This window comes from Seriola dumerili, unplaced genomic scaffold (assembly GCF_002260705.1).
Source record: "Seriola dumerili isolate Sdu_G_001 unplaced genomic scaffold, Sdu_1.0 BDQW01001124.1, whole genome shotgun sequence".
Classification (NCBI taxonomy): Eukaryota; Metazoa; Chordata; class Actinopteri; order Carangiformes; family Carangidae; genus Seriola; species Seriola dumerili.
Genome location: NW_019175379.1, coordinates 650,067 through 663,793, shown reverse-complemented (window position 1 = coordinate 663,793; position 13,727 = coordinate 650,067). Strand labels below are relative to the sequence as shown.

Below are 13,727 nucleotides of genomic sequence, written 5' to 3'. Positions count from 1 at the left end.
ACGGGCCACAGGACAATCAGACTGGCCTCATAGTGCCACATTCACTTCTCCGACCCGGGTCTGATGTCACACCTCTCACTTCACATTCTCATTACTTCAGGCTGTTATTAATTTATTTAATCAATAGCTGTTTAAGTTCTCCCTCCCAGAAATCCATAACGGCAGGCCGATTCACCAAGCTGCTACATCAAGTTATGAGCGGGAGTTGTGGTGTCTCTGGCGAATCAGATGCTCGCTTCATGGGTTAAAATCCAGGTTGTAATATACAGAGCGGCGCATTATTTGCATTATGGAAGCATAGTCATCATCTTCAGACATTTTGCTCAACCCAGTCAAGTCATTTACACAGGGCTTCAGTAAGATTTCTCTTCATGCACTTTTGGAGTGTTTGACGCTGACTCAGAGCTCATACCAGTCCAGTGGCTCCATTGTTGCCATCGGCTAAACTCTCCAGCCTCCCTGTGAAAGATTATGAAACTGGCTTTAAAATAGAGAGCAGCAGCTCACCAGGGCTTTGGATGATTTGAGGCTAAATATATGTAAAAGGCAGCTTGGTCCACGGGCTAGAGTGGGATCTGGGTGGATGGCAGCCAAGGCCTTTGGTGTCTCTTTTTTAATTTTTTCTTTTTTTTTTTTTTTTTTTTTGCACTCTGAATCAGTTTGGTAGAAAGATGCCCTGGAAACCAAAACCTAATGAGAGCCAGCACGACTCAGAGGTTCTGGGTATTGAAGTAAAAACGGCTTTATTGTCGTGTGTTATAAAATATTTATTGTTTATACTGCTTATAAATGATAAAATGGGGGATACAAATTGGTGTCGGAACAAAAACAGGGGCCTTGTGTAAAGCTGTGAACATTGTTTTACAGTGTAAGATTTCCATAGATATCATAGTGATAATTATGTTTTGACTGTTAAGGTCAGACTTTCTTCTGTGCTTTTTGCATGAGCATTTCAGGATAGACATTTCAGCATCACAGCATATCCGGCAACAATGCAACAGCTGGATTAAAGTGGCAAAAGGTCATATCACAAGCTGTCATGTTGGAAAACGAGGTTCGTCACAATTCATCCAATATTCATTTTATATGATATGACTCATCTTTACTGACCTTCCTGCCATTGTGTCTGGCATTATCTTTCCCTCTGTCTTTTAAAATGTTAAGAGTTTAAAACAAAAAAAACAAACAAAAAAAAAAAACAGCTGAGATCATGAAGCTACTGAGTCTCTTCCCTGAATCTGCTGGCATTTGTGCAACTGGAAGCAAACCTGCCTGTCATTTCGATCTCTTTACTCAAGTCATATTATACAAGCTCTGTCAAGTTCAGTTTCCTCCAAGACGCCCAGGTTTCTCATTCACTGGGTGACTGCAGGATTGGTTCCTCAATAGCGGGCTGGCACAGGCTGAAGCACCAAACTGAATAGCTTCAGGTGTAATCCTCACCTGCTCTCTCACTGTTAAATCCCAAATGTTTTGATTTATTTTGTCTCTCCTCTCCATTTGTTTGGGTCTCTTTTCAGCTATGGAAGGGATTTAGCAGTAAGGGATTAGTGGGCCCTGTTTATAGTGTTCAAGCAGGAAGAAAGTGATGTCAAGGCATTTCCTCTCTCACATGGCAACATAGGTCCAAAACACATTTGTGAGCACATGCACATACAGCTACATATATACCCACCCCATACAAATACCGCACTGTATATGCTCCGCTGCACCTGCATCCTGTTATCAGCTCCATAAATGACTCCATACTCTGACTGAGGCAACGTCTCGCTTATTCTTTATTATGTGATTAAAGCAGCACAAGAAATAGATGCTGATGCACAAAGCTTTTCATGCTGGCACACCTGAGCCGCAGAGGGAGTGACAGAGCACATTTTTTCTTTTCACATAGCTGCTTTTTAACTGCTGCTTTGAAGTTTCCGCTGTTTTGTGCATCCGAGCCCTTAAACAATGGACCACAGTCGTGAATGTCCAGATCATGTCTGTCAGTGTGGGGTTTTCTGTGGTTGCATGCACAAGAAGAGTGGACGGGAGGGAGGGAGGGAGGGGGAGGATGGGGGTCTGGAGGAGAGCGGCCTCATCGCTCCAACACATGGTGCCCAGACTAAACAAGAAGATGAATGTTTCCTGAATTCAACCTGGCACGCAGGCACCCCCGGTCCGCCCGTGTGGCTCGACTGACCGACTGAAAGACTCGCATTCAGCGCAGAAGAAAGGAGAGGTTAGAGGAGAGGAGACGAGAGTTTAGCTCAGCGGATGGAAGAAAAAGGCGAGAGAGAGGTTTAGTCTGTTCATTTCAAGTTTGGACTCCAGCACAGTAGCATCAGTAGCAAATGATAATTCCATTTTTTTACAAATTGGGTAACTCATAGCTGAGCTCTTGGAGTGCAGGAGTGACACTAAGTCAGATGTGGGGAAAGAAATATAATCAGTCAGACTGCTTTAGAGGATTTTACTCATCAACTTGAGTTTACTCATCATGAGGCGCACGAAACAGCCTGTGAAAACACTATCCTCTGTAGCTGTGTGTGTGTGTGTGTGTGTGTGTGTGTGTGGAACTTATTTGGAGGAGGAAAAAAAAAAGGGGAACAGTGAATTTATTACCCAGACTGTCTACAACAAACATCCATTGGTTCATCTCTGACCTATGAGTTTGCCATAGCCTTGAATTATCCTCACCGACTCACTTCTCAAGTTTTGAATTCTGGAAATAAGTTTTTTTTTTGTTGTTCTGAAAGCTTGACCTTGAAAGCGTGACACGTGTTTTAAGTATCCGTCCTCAAGTTGGGCAAAACTCTTCCACAGCCCATAAGGTGTTACCATCATGTGATGATGGAACTGTTAACAACACCAACAAAAGCCTTAGTGTTCTCCTGTCAAACCTGTCTCCTCCCACATGTCACCTTTCACCTCACACTATCCTGCAACCCCCCCCCCCCTCTACATCACACCTCCACCCTTTTTTTTTATTTCACCCGAAAGCTTGGAAAGAGCTGGCCCGGCTGTGTTTGGCCGGCTTAGTGAAACACTGAATTAGAGTTAGGGGCTTTAGGAGAAGGGGCTGAGGTATCATGGTGAAAACTTTTGGCAGACTAATGGAAAGGCGCCTCGTTTTGGAGAGAGCGCTCTGGGGCTCTCTGGGGGCTACGAGGGGCTGAGCCTCATTGCGGTTTGTAACAACAAGCTGTTGGATTTGGAGAGAAAGTTCCAGACACACCCCCAACCCTTACTCAACGCTGCTGCTACCCCCCCCCCTTTTCCTCATGCCTGAAAAAGTCTATCTGTCTCAGGGACATTCAAGCAGGAAGCCCCCTCCATGTGTTTTCCTTCAGCCTATACCAGCCTCGCACCCATCCTCCCTCCACCATCACTCCTTCAGCTTGTAGTTTGCTTCTCCCTTGTTCTTCTTCTCCCGATTGAGGAGACTCCAGACTTCGGGCGGTGGCAAGAGGTTAAAAAACCTTAATCAAGAGGGAACACACACACACACACACACACACGGACGTCTACATGTGACAAGCCCCTGCCAAACAATGGCTGTTAGCTGAGAGAGAGAGAGGTGGGGGCGGAGGGGCAGCGGTAGTTTCTTGGATGGCCTGATTGGAGCATAAACAGCAGCCCAGGAAGTGCTGAAGTAAGAGAGAGAGAGAGAGAGAAAGAGAGAGAGAGAGAGAGGAGGGAGGGGGAACAGGGGAAGTGTGCAGAACTGCCGGGAGAGAGCGAAAAGTTTGGGGACTGCGACGGTGTGTTAGTTAGTTTGTGTCACTCTGGTCGTGTCCAAGACTTTGGCTTTTTCTTTTTCTTTCTTTCTTTTTTTTTTTTCCTATCAGGACGTACTGTATCGCAGAGAGCCAGAAAATAAAGGTGAGTAGCTGCATCTCATACAAGGACACACACCCTCTCTCACACAGATGTGGACTTTAAGAATGCGCAGATGCTCAGTCATGTACATGTGAGCACAAAACAACACCCATTTTCTTCAGTCTCTTCCCTCTGCGGATTCAGATTGATGTGTACTAACGCAAATATCCTCGCATGACACGGGAAGAAGCTTGTTCTTATTACTGCATGCAACACCATATTAAATTCCAGAGGGTATTTGAATGGCATTCACTATACTGCTTTTAGTGTGTCTCTTGTTTGCTGATGGGTCCCCCTGGATCTGAAAGCTGCTTGTTTTGCATAGCTGATTTTTTTTTTGTGGTGCCTTGAACTGCAGCCAGCCATTCAGAATGTGAAGCAAAAAGAGGACCATCTAATGTGTGTGTGGCTGTGTCTAATTAAGCTGATGGGGGGAAGAAGGAGAGTGGTGAGGGGTCAAACCATGAGAGGCTGAACTTGAAAACAGCACGGTCACTTTCACAAAACACAGTCCTCGGAAAAAACTTGCATTACAGTAATTGTCTCAGATTCAGTCCCTGAACAGAACTTTTCGCTGTCTTTTTTTTTTTTTTTTATGCTGCTTCTGAATCAGATCCGTCTCCCTAAGAACACAGAGGAATGACATCTGTGGATGAAAGTAGCTGGTTGGGGATCAGATTTACTGTAGATTTATCCATGTATGGCTCTGTTTGCTCTCTGGATCAAATGCATTGCAAAATTTTCCCACCGGGGAGATGCTGCACTCCTCTGAAAGCCAACATCAGTGTGACTGTGCAACTTCAAAGACATAGATCCGCACATAGATCCTTTAACTAGGCTGAGCAGTAAACTGGAGTAAAAGTTGATCTCTTTTTATCTGAGCACTATGCCTGTTAGTGCCTACTACTCCTCTAGCTTGTCACTAAACTGCCAATAAAATAGCATTTCAAGTATTTTACTGTCTTTACAAGTATATTTTCCTGTCTGGAGCTCTCCAATCCTGCTGGAGTTGCTTTAACTTTTTCCACTGTTGAGTAGATTTGCATCTGGAGAAAGCTGCTCTGCCCCAGCACAGGCAAGCGGAAAAAAAATTAAGTTAATTTCACAGCTATTCACAAGTAAGTGTGTAATATGAATCTCACTTAATGTCAAACTTGGTTTAAAATGTGTTTTTATCAATATAAAAAAGTTACAAAAATCCACATGAATCCAATAGATAATCAGACAAAGCAACACCCTTTTTTTAAAAACTTTTTTTTTAACTTGATATAAAGTAACTAACATCCTTAGGTGGAACACCAGTAGCCATTTCTTTTGTTTCATATTTAATTATGGACTAATTCTCATCCTGAAAGTTTCTAAACCCCTATTTTTTTTTACCGCTCAGTTGTTCAGTGATAGATGTGATTTGTTGTGTCTTTTCAGCGATGAGTATATCAGCTTCATTTCCCCCGCCGGGAGGGAAGGTAAACTGGTACGAAAGGAGCAGCTCGTCAGAAAGACAAATGAGCTTGCACCCTTGCACCCCTTCCAGAGCCCCCGAACCTCATCCTTCATCACTCGTTCCGGTCCTTTGACAGCGTTAGACCTGTCTCTCACGAGTTTTCTCTGTGCTGTGCTGATGTAGCAAGTTGTCAGTTTCTCACAAGACCAGAGGAAACTGTTATTAACTGAAAGGCAGTGTTTTGACTGCCAGTTTAATTCAGCCAAGCTATTTGTCTAAGTGCTAGCATATGAGGTGCAGTGATTTTGGCAGTGTTTTTACAAGCAAAGGCACACAGTAGCTCCTGACCATATGCCTCCATTTGTCTGATACCATTATGAGACGCTAAGGTTACGTCTTGACCACTTGAATACCTGGCTGGAATACTCTGTTGCATCAGTATCCAGACATAACAGATCATATCTGGATCCGTGCAGGAGATCAAGCACTAACCTGTGCCATATGTATTAGCTGATGCAAATCTGAAGCGGTGGAGTTTGATGGCTGCCACGGGACATTGAGCACGGTGGAAACACACCTGGGCCGGTGGCATGTGGCCGAGCGGCGCTGAGGCCAAAGGGGGGAGGTAGGGGCCTGACCAGGTGTTTCTCCAGCGAGCTGTCTGCACTGTCATTCCTCATTGGGCCCCGAGCCAAATCGCGCCACGTCTCATTGAGCTTCAAGGTTTGATCAAACCTCATTACAGAGCTTTCATTTCAGCTCCTGTTGGTGTTTGAGTTATGGAGATGATAAAACATTCCCACTTCATGAAGCTCACAAATGTGTTTGTAAAGAAAATGGAGATGGATAAAGAGAGACAAAATGTTGCCAATACTTTGCTTTTGACCTGCTTCTGACTCACTTAAATTACACAGAACATTTTTTTTCCTAATTCAGACCTAATTTTCATGGCTGCTAAAGTAGTTCCAGTGTAAACTGCTCAGCCATATGTGTGGATTATTCAGAGCAACAGCAACACTGTTTCAGGAAAGAGATGTTGATTTATTTTTTCTTTAAATGTTATTCCAGTTATGAAGGCCGTGAGATATGACTGAAAGTCCCAATAAGTGGATCTAGTGTTAAGAGTTTTTTGTTTAGTAATAAACTTTCAACCTCATTTTCTTTTTCAATTTTGGTGAATTAGCCCTTTAGAATGAAACCATTGCTTATTTTTATGATCCCAACCCAGATCATCCCTGGCTTCTTCTTTGTTGTAAGGTTTATTTAAATCCAGAGTCAGGGACAGTGAAGTGCCCACTGCTGGTATTATGTTAACATTTTTGTCCAATAAGTTTTAAGATTTTGCCTGTGGCAAATTATATTCTCAATTAGCTCCAAACAGCTGATCTCGTCCTCCAGGAAGATTTTCCATCACTTCAGCAGCTTAGTCCAGAAGCTGTCCATATGGCCAAAGCAACTTGGGTCTAATAGAGGTCGGAACGATAGCAAGGTATAATCAGACAAAATCTCAACCACATTAATTGACTTCTACCCGTTGTAAACTGACCTCATTTTAACGCTCTTTGAAAACCTTTTCTTTCTGAAATGGAGGTAAGAACTGTACGGTACAAACACCTTATCTTAGCACAGATTTAAAGGAGCATAAGATTAGCCATTTGTATTACACACATAGACTCTCAGTGTTCCTTTTGGATTCAAGTGAAGTGACTTTCTATCATGACAATGTTTTAATGACTCGTACAGACAAATGTGACAGACCAGTAGAAAATGATTTAATAAGGCAGAGATTTGTAGTTCAGCTAACAACGATTCATTAGTGTCAGTCTTCTCAGTTTTTTTCCTTTTTTCCCCTCATGCCCTTTTTATTTGATGGTCATAATCGCTCTGAAAGGAACTGATTATTTTTCACCACTGGCAGAAATCGAAAGCAGAGAAGAACAGACTCAGCCACAAATACAGAAAAATGTCTGTGTCCCGCAGAGTTACACAAAAAGTGACACTGCAGATGTTTCCCTGATGTTGTTGTCTTTTATTGTGATGGTAGAGGCTTATGTTAGACCTCTTGAGTTTCGCTGCAGTCACTGCTGTAGGCTTTGCTGCGACAAGGATTATCCACAGAGGAGAATCATGCCTGCTGTCGTGATGTCGGATGCTGGTGCAGCTAATGTAAAATTCGCCAAGACATAAAATTAGATTTTTATGTAGGTCCCTCTGCAGAGATCAAAAGAAATGGGTGGACTTAGAGTAAGAGGACAACTGTAAAACATCTGGTAACTGGGCATAATTATATCCTTTTTTTAAAAAAAAATCAGAATAGAAGTGTTTCCATTCTTGTAAAACTTCTCTATTCAGCTGACACAATAGTTTAAAAACCAGTATCTCATCTCCCCTCTTGACGTTTGTGTTCTCCTCCCTCTTCAGTGGCTCCACCTTTTCAGTGAAGTCATTTGTTTGACCATCTCCCCTTTCTTTGGCAATGATGAGAAGGGAGGGGGGGGGGTAAGACAAATGTTCTCCACCCACAGGCTCAGACGGAGGCGGGAGACAAGCAGACACTGACACTCTTCAGTCGTTATTAACCCCCCGAGCTCTTTTTGTTTCCCCCAGTGTAAACATCCCTCCGCCTCTCCCAATCATTTGGCATTTTGGTTTGACGTGGTGCCTCCCGTCACACACGAGAACGTACCAGGGCTGTGACGGACATGCTTTGTGTACACATAAAAAGGACTTGTGTGTCTTTGTATGACTGTTTTGTCAGTGTGTCCTCTAAGTAAATTAATCAGGAGGGAAAACTAAGCAAGATTGATGTCACAGGGAAGATTAAAAGCAAAAAAAAAAAAGATAATTATAATTTGGCTCTTATTAGCAACCTACAAATGCCCTTATGTGTCCGGCTGTATTTGCTTACATCATCCTCATCTTCTTTATAAAGCACTCGAGGTTTTCTGTCCCCATAAAACACTGTTAATTAAGAAAAATTTGAGTATTAAAGATGCCTTAATCCCAATAAATATGGATGAGACTTCTGTTCTGAGTCCTATTTAACAACCTGCTGTGTCTTGCCCTTTTTCCTCGGATGCTGGCTTTTTTATGTTTCCTATCGACCGAATTGACCGCTCGCTAATGACTCATTATCATGCCGTGATTTCATAATTCCCCCCTCTGCCTGACAAACTCGATACACTCTCACTTAGCCACAATTCCCGTTCGTGAAAATATTCCTGCAAATCCTGTGACACACAGGATGTTTTTGTTAAGCCGGGCTATTCTAGGAGCAGCCGCTACCTGAGCTCTGCAGTTGGAAGTTTTGAGGAAACCTGTCTTCTATCTCTAAGTAGTCTGTTTGGAGGAGTCCTTCCTGCTCTGACTGATAAATAGACGGGACCATGTAAACACTGGAAAGAGGCCTAGCAGAGCAGTTTAATGAGTATCAAATAAAACCATTTCAGGCTAAATGTAGTGACAGATATACACGGAGACTGAGAGAGAGAGATAGAGTTGCTATATTTGCACTATATTTGTGTATGGATAGGCAAAGGCACAGAATCAAGTCTGTACACTCTGAGGACTTTATTTAAGTAGTGGTGGTAGGATTACACAAGTGTGACACTTCTTAACTTCAAACCCGTGTTGCAGTTGAGGACAGATTTTGTCACACGTTGATTGACTCAGCGTTCGGAGGCAGTGAAGTTTTGGGGCTAATGTAGCGGCTTCGAAGCAATTTCTAGTCTGTCAGTCGATTGGTCCGTCACTTTGGTAGAGACTGAGATATCTCAGCAGCTCCTTAATGGAGCGCCATGAAATTTAAACAGATAATCTTGTTTCCCAGAGGATGAATTCAGATTTTGGTGATTCCCTGTCTTTTTCTCTTGTGACACTGTGTGAGGTTGTTTTTTTAGTTTTTAGTCATATACCTTGAGAGTTATGGGATGGATTGCCACGAAATGTGGTGCAGATATCCATGATGTCCAAAGGATGAATCCTAATGACTTTTTCTGCAGTGGCACCAGCAGGTTGACATTTGTGGATTGGAATGAAATATGAATATAACTGTTGGATGGATTATGATGCTATCTGGTGCAGACATTTATTGTTTTGTGAACTTGTGAAACCAGACTTTCAATTTGTCCATTTCGAGGATTTATCTATCTACCAGTTTGAAAGTATTTATAATGAGCATTACAGCTTCACAAACAGACTCTTAGTCTTATTAAAGATACTCTTGGCAATATTGAATATTTCTCTTGACAAATTCCATGAAAAGACCAAAACCGACAACAATTTCTCAGTGCTTTCTTGCTTACCCAGCCTGCCTCTCAGCTCCCAGCCACGAAGCTCCTTCATTCCTCCTGAACGTGTCACTGGAGTTTTTAGCAAACATTACTCAGGAGTAACAGGAGTAAATTGTGTATTTTTGTGGGGACCGAGTTCAGTGGTAGATTTTGTGTCCTTGCTAGTATTTACGGCCCGAGGACAGCGAATGTGGGATTGACTTAAAATGCACTACACAGCCCATGTTCATTGTAATGGAGGGACATGTCATGCAGTGCAGCAGTGTGTGTTCTTGGATAGTTTTTGCACAGTGGAGGTCGATGATACAAACAACTAAGTAAGACTTTGGCTACATAGGCAATACTTGTCAATAAGATGAATTTATTCTTGTTTCTGGTCTTTTTATGAGATTCGTTGATGATAACAAGCATATTGGGAGGGCAGTATCTCATGATATATGCCTTTTTGAATACAAATCTTTTCAGTGACACTACTAAATAATTGGAGTGTTCTTCTTTTTTTTTGTGCCTTTTTAGCTCTAGATCTTCTGGCCCAGGCTGAACTCATGTTCCATTGAGCTATTCTACCCTGTGCTCCCATCAGAGTAATGAAAGTCATCTTGTAAAACCTGACATTTTCAATGTTGGAGCAAGTCTTTTACTTTTTTGCTCCACCTCAGTATCCTGAATGAGTTTCTGTGGTACTGCCAGTTTTAATAAAAGCTAAATATGTCTCCAGTGTGAAAGTAGTTCAGTAATATTTTAGCAGTCTTTATGGCTGAAAATCATAATAGGTCTTAGGTATTTTCCATTTTAGATTGCCCAGTAGTGACAGAGTTCTGGTTTGAGTTTTTAGCTTAAAAGCTCCTTCACAAGACGAGATGAGAAACTCTATATTTTAAAGCTTATCTTAACAGATAATATCTATATTATGGAGCAGTCATATGGTTTACCAGTCTATCATTACATTCCCCATAAAATAGGGGAAAACTATGGCTAGTAATTGGTTTGCTTGGATTTTCCATTCCCCCAAGATCCCACTCTGCTTCTACCTAAAATTCAAGGCCACAGAACATTCCACGAAACTTCTGAGCATTTCCATTAGTTTTTATAATGGCAGGAAGAGGGGAAACTGCCCCTTAACACACACATTCACCTACATACCAACACACACAGTTCCGTCCCTTGTGCCCTTTATCAGCTTTTCTTAGCACTTTGTTTCGAAGTTTCCTTCCCGTCAGGTTCTCCTTTCACAAGAGTTTGTATCCTCCCCGGCAGCAGCACAACAATGCCCCGCTTCATTTCAGCTTTCCAAGATCTGAGACCGCTGGAGCCAATGGGCTGCTAGGCACATGCTAAAGCCATTAGGCGGTGGATGACAGTGGTCAGCCACAGGCATTGCAAAATAACCATCTCACTACGTACGTAATGAAGCCGAGGGAAGGAGCCGGGTACTGTATCGACTATCTGCGTATGTGTGCACGTGCAGCTGCGTTGGAATGCGGCGCGTTGTCCGTCTAGCCAGTGGGCTGCCACTCACGCAAAACAAGCCATTCAAAAGGAGGAATGAGCCACACATGCCTTGTTCAAGTATTAAGATATCAGTTCATATTACCCTTGGTTAAAGCTTCCTGTTAATTTAGCCAAATTCTGTTCAGTATCTACTCAGTCTGACAGATCCCAGCCATGGTTGAGGAGGCCTTTTATTATTAGACTCAGACACATCCCATTTGCTCTCTCAGTCAAGCTCAGACAGTTTGATGGAGGACTTTCTGTGGAGCTGGAGAATGACTTAATTACAGTCACTATCTCAATCTGAATTTACTGGGAGTGCATCCATAATGCATGTCTTACTTGGTATCAGCGGGCCCCAATTAGGGTCAACCAATAACTGTGACAGAACTCTGAGGCTTAGCTTCTCTGCAGTAGTGCAGCAAGGCTTTATGTGCATGTATTTTTTTTTTTTTTTACATCCTTCTCATACTTGTATATGTCATAATGTCAAAAGTTACGCTAAAATGCCCATCGAAATTCTGTTAGACATTTGGCCACTTGAGGGCAGCACAACAAGCTGTAAACACAACACTAAGGTCACTTTTACAAGTTACTATAGTGACCGTTTTAGCTTACAGTTACAGACACAGAGCAACATTTGTATTAATTCGGAGCTGGTTTCTTGCCTATCTTACTAATGTAAATCCAATATTCACTCTCTTTTAGCTGTTTTTGGTGTCCACCATCTCCTCAGGGAAGTGATTAACATTAACATTATTCATAGTAACTTCACCCATTGTTCACATGAAATATTGATTAGAGCAACTTTAAGGCCTGGATCAGTCTCCTGCATTCTGCTTACTGCCAACATTCATAGAACATATTTAACCAACAAGATAACCATACAGGTCGCTTGTTCCTACCCTCGGATACAACCTACAGAAAGGCATCAGCAGCAGGCGTACTGGACCTTCGTTGTCATGGTTACAAAAATATGACCCATTGGAGCATACCAGTGGGAAGTGTACTGGATCTTCGTCGTCAATGTAAACACAAGGTTAAGGTTGTGGAATGGTCATGGATAAAGAAAACAACACTGGTTATCAGTGTTGTTTAAAACGGTCTCCAGTGTTAAAATTCACCCGAACACAGACGCTGTCACTCAATATAGGCCTACTATGTCACCTGACTTCCTCCTTTACTCCCGCCATAGTTTCTATGGACACTAGAGGTCACCTTACAACAAAAGTAACAATGGGCCGTTCGAGCTGCTCTCACAGACAACCTGTGGGGTTGTTTTTTTTTTTTTTTTTTGGGGAGGTTAGACTCGAAAGGAAAGTTGCATTGTGTTCATTCTGTACAACCCACTGTGTTATATTTATTATTATTTTCAGTTTGACTGGCATGTGAAATATTGGGCTGCATTTTGTTATTGTGTTGGTGTAAACTCTGAACCAAAAATCTATCCATATCACCAGGGGGGAAACCGCTACCTGTTCTCTCCATGTTTTTCCAGAAACAAGTAAATTGTCCTTGACTAAAACACAGAACTGTTTCTATGGAGCAGCTGCATACTTCACACTGGATAACAGCACTTAGTTTGATTGTCTGGTCCCTGATTTCCAGCTTCGAGAGAGAGTTTTTTTCTCTCACCGGAATTTGTTTAGATTGTAGGAAAGATGAACAAAAAAATCCAGAACATTTCCCTTTTAAGAGCCTATGCTGCATTGCAGTTGGTGGTCTAAGAGTTTGCAGCATGTACAGTATCATTTCCAAGGGGGGGGGGTTATGTGTTACACAGTATGTCCCAGTAAGCTGGATTCTGCGCTGCTTTGATCAGGGTAGAGTCCCTTCACTAATCCGCTTGAGCTCTGGATGTTTGCCCAGGACGCGTATGTACACACACATACACACACACACACACACACACACACACACACTCACAAACTGTGATTAAAAAACAGATGTGAGGGCCTAGCCAAAAAAGATGAAATGGTCAGAATGAATCAAATGGGAACAAACTGACTTAACGCACAGATGTTTGACGACACATTTGCTTGTACTTTTGATGACTTAGAGGTTGTATCTGTAGTGAAAGTTTTCCCATTACGCTCCGTCTGTGTTGTATGTACAGAATAGTGTTGTGCTCTTCTATCCAGAGCAGTTAAAACTAGAACTTAATCATATAATGCCCACCTGTATTTTCATGTCTTTGCTCACACCCTGTGGGAAAAAAATGGGCATGATCTCTGATCCATATTTTAATTACAGCTGCAGGACACAGACAGGATTAGGAAATGTAAATGCTCTCCTTCTGTCATTTCTCCTAGTCTTTTTAGGAGCCATTTAAGAGCTCTTAATAGCTCTGGGCTTAACTGCAAATCTCCGTGCCCTGTATTTAAGCACTAATAAACAGGTGGGAAGGGATTTTTATCTGGATACGCAGCTGATGAGCGGAAAGGGCGTAATGAAAAGATGGAGATGGAGAGATGAATGGGGAGAAAAAAGAAACCGGAGGAGAAAAGAGAGAAAAGCAGGGTAAGAAAGACGGGGCACTTCTTGAGTGCTTGTCATGGCCCTCCCTGCATTACATCACTGAGATGCTTCAGCACTGATGACATCGTCGGGCTGGGGAAGGGAGGGGGGGCTGGCCCTGG

At 42.5% G+C, this 13,727-nt stretch overlaps 1 protein-coding gene across 2 annotated transcripts in view; it reads left to right on the top strand.

Moving 5' to 3' along the window:
• The first annotated feature begins 3,848 nt into the window (after positions 1–3,848).
• LOC111237826 (sickle tail protein homolog) overlaps positions 3,849–13,727 on the top strand; it is a 65,967-nt gene continuing 56,088 nt past the window's right edge. For both annotated transcript variants that reach the window (XM_022767091.1, XM_022767089.1), the window contains exon 1: positions 3,849–3,864. The gene's annotated coding sequence lies outside the window, so the exon portion shown is untranslated. The remainder of the gene's footprint in view (positions 3,865–13,727) is intronic.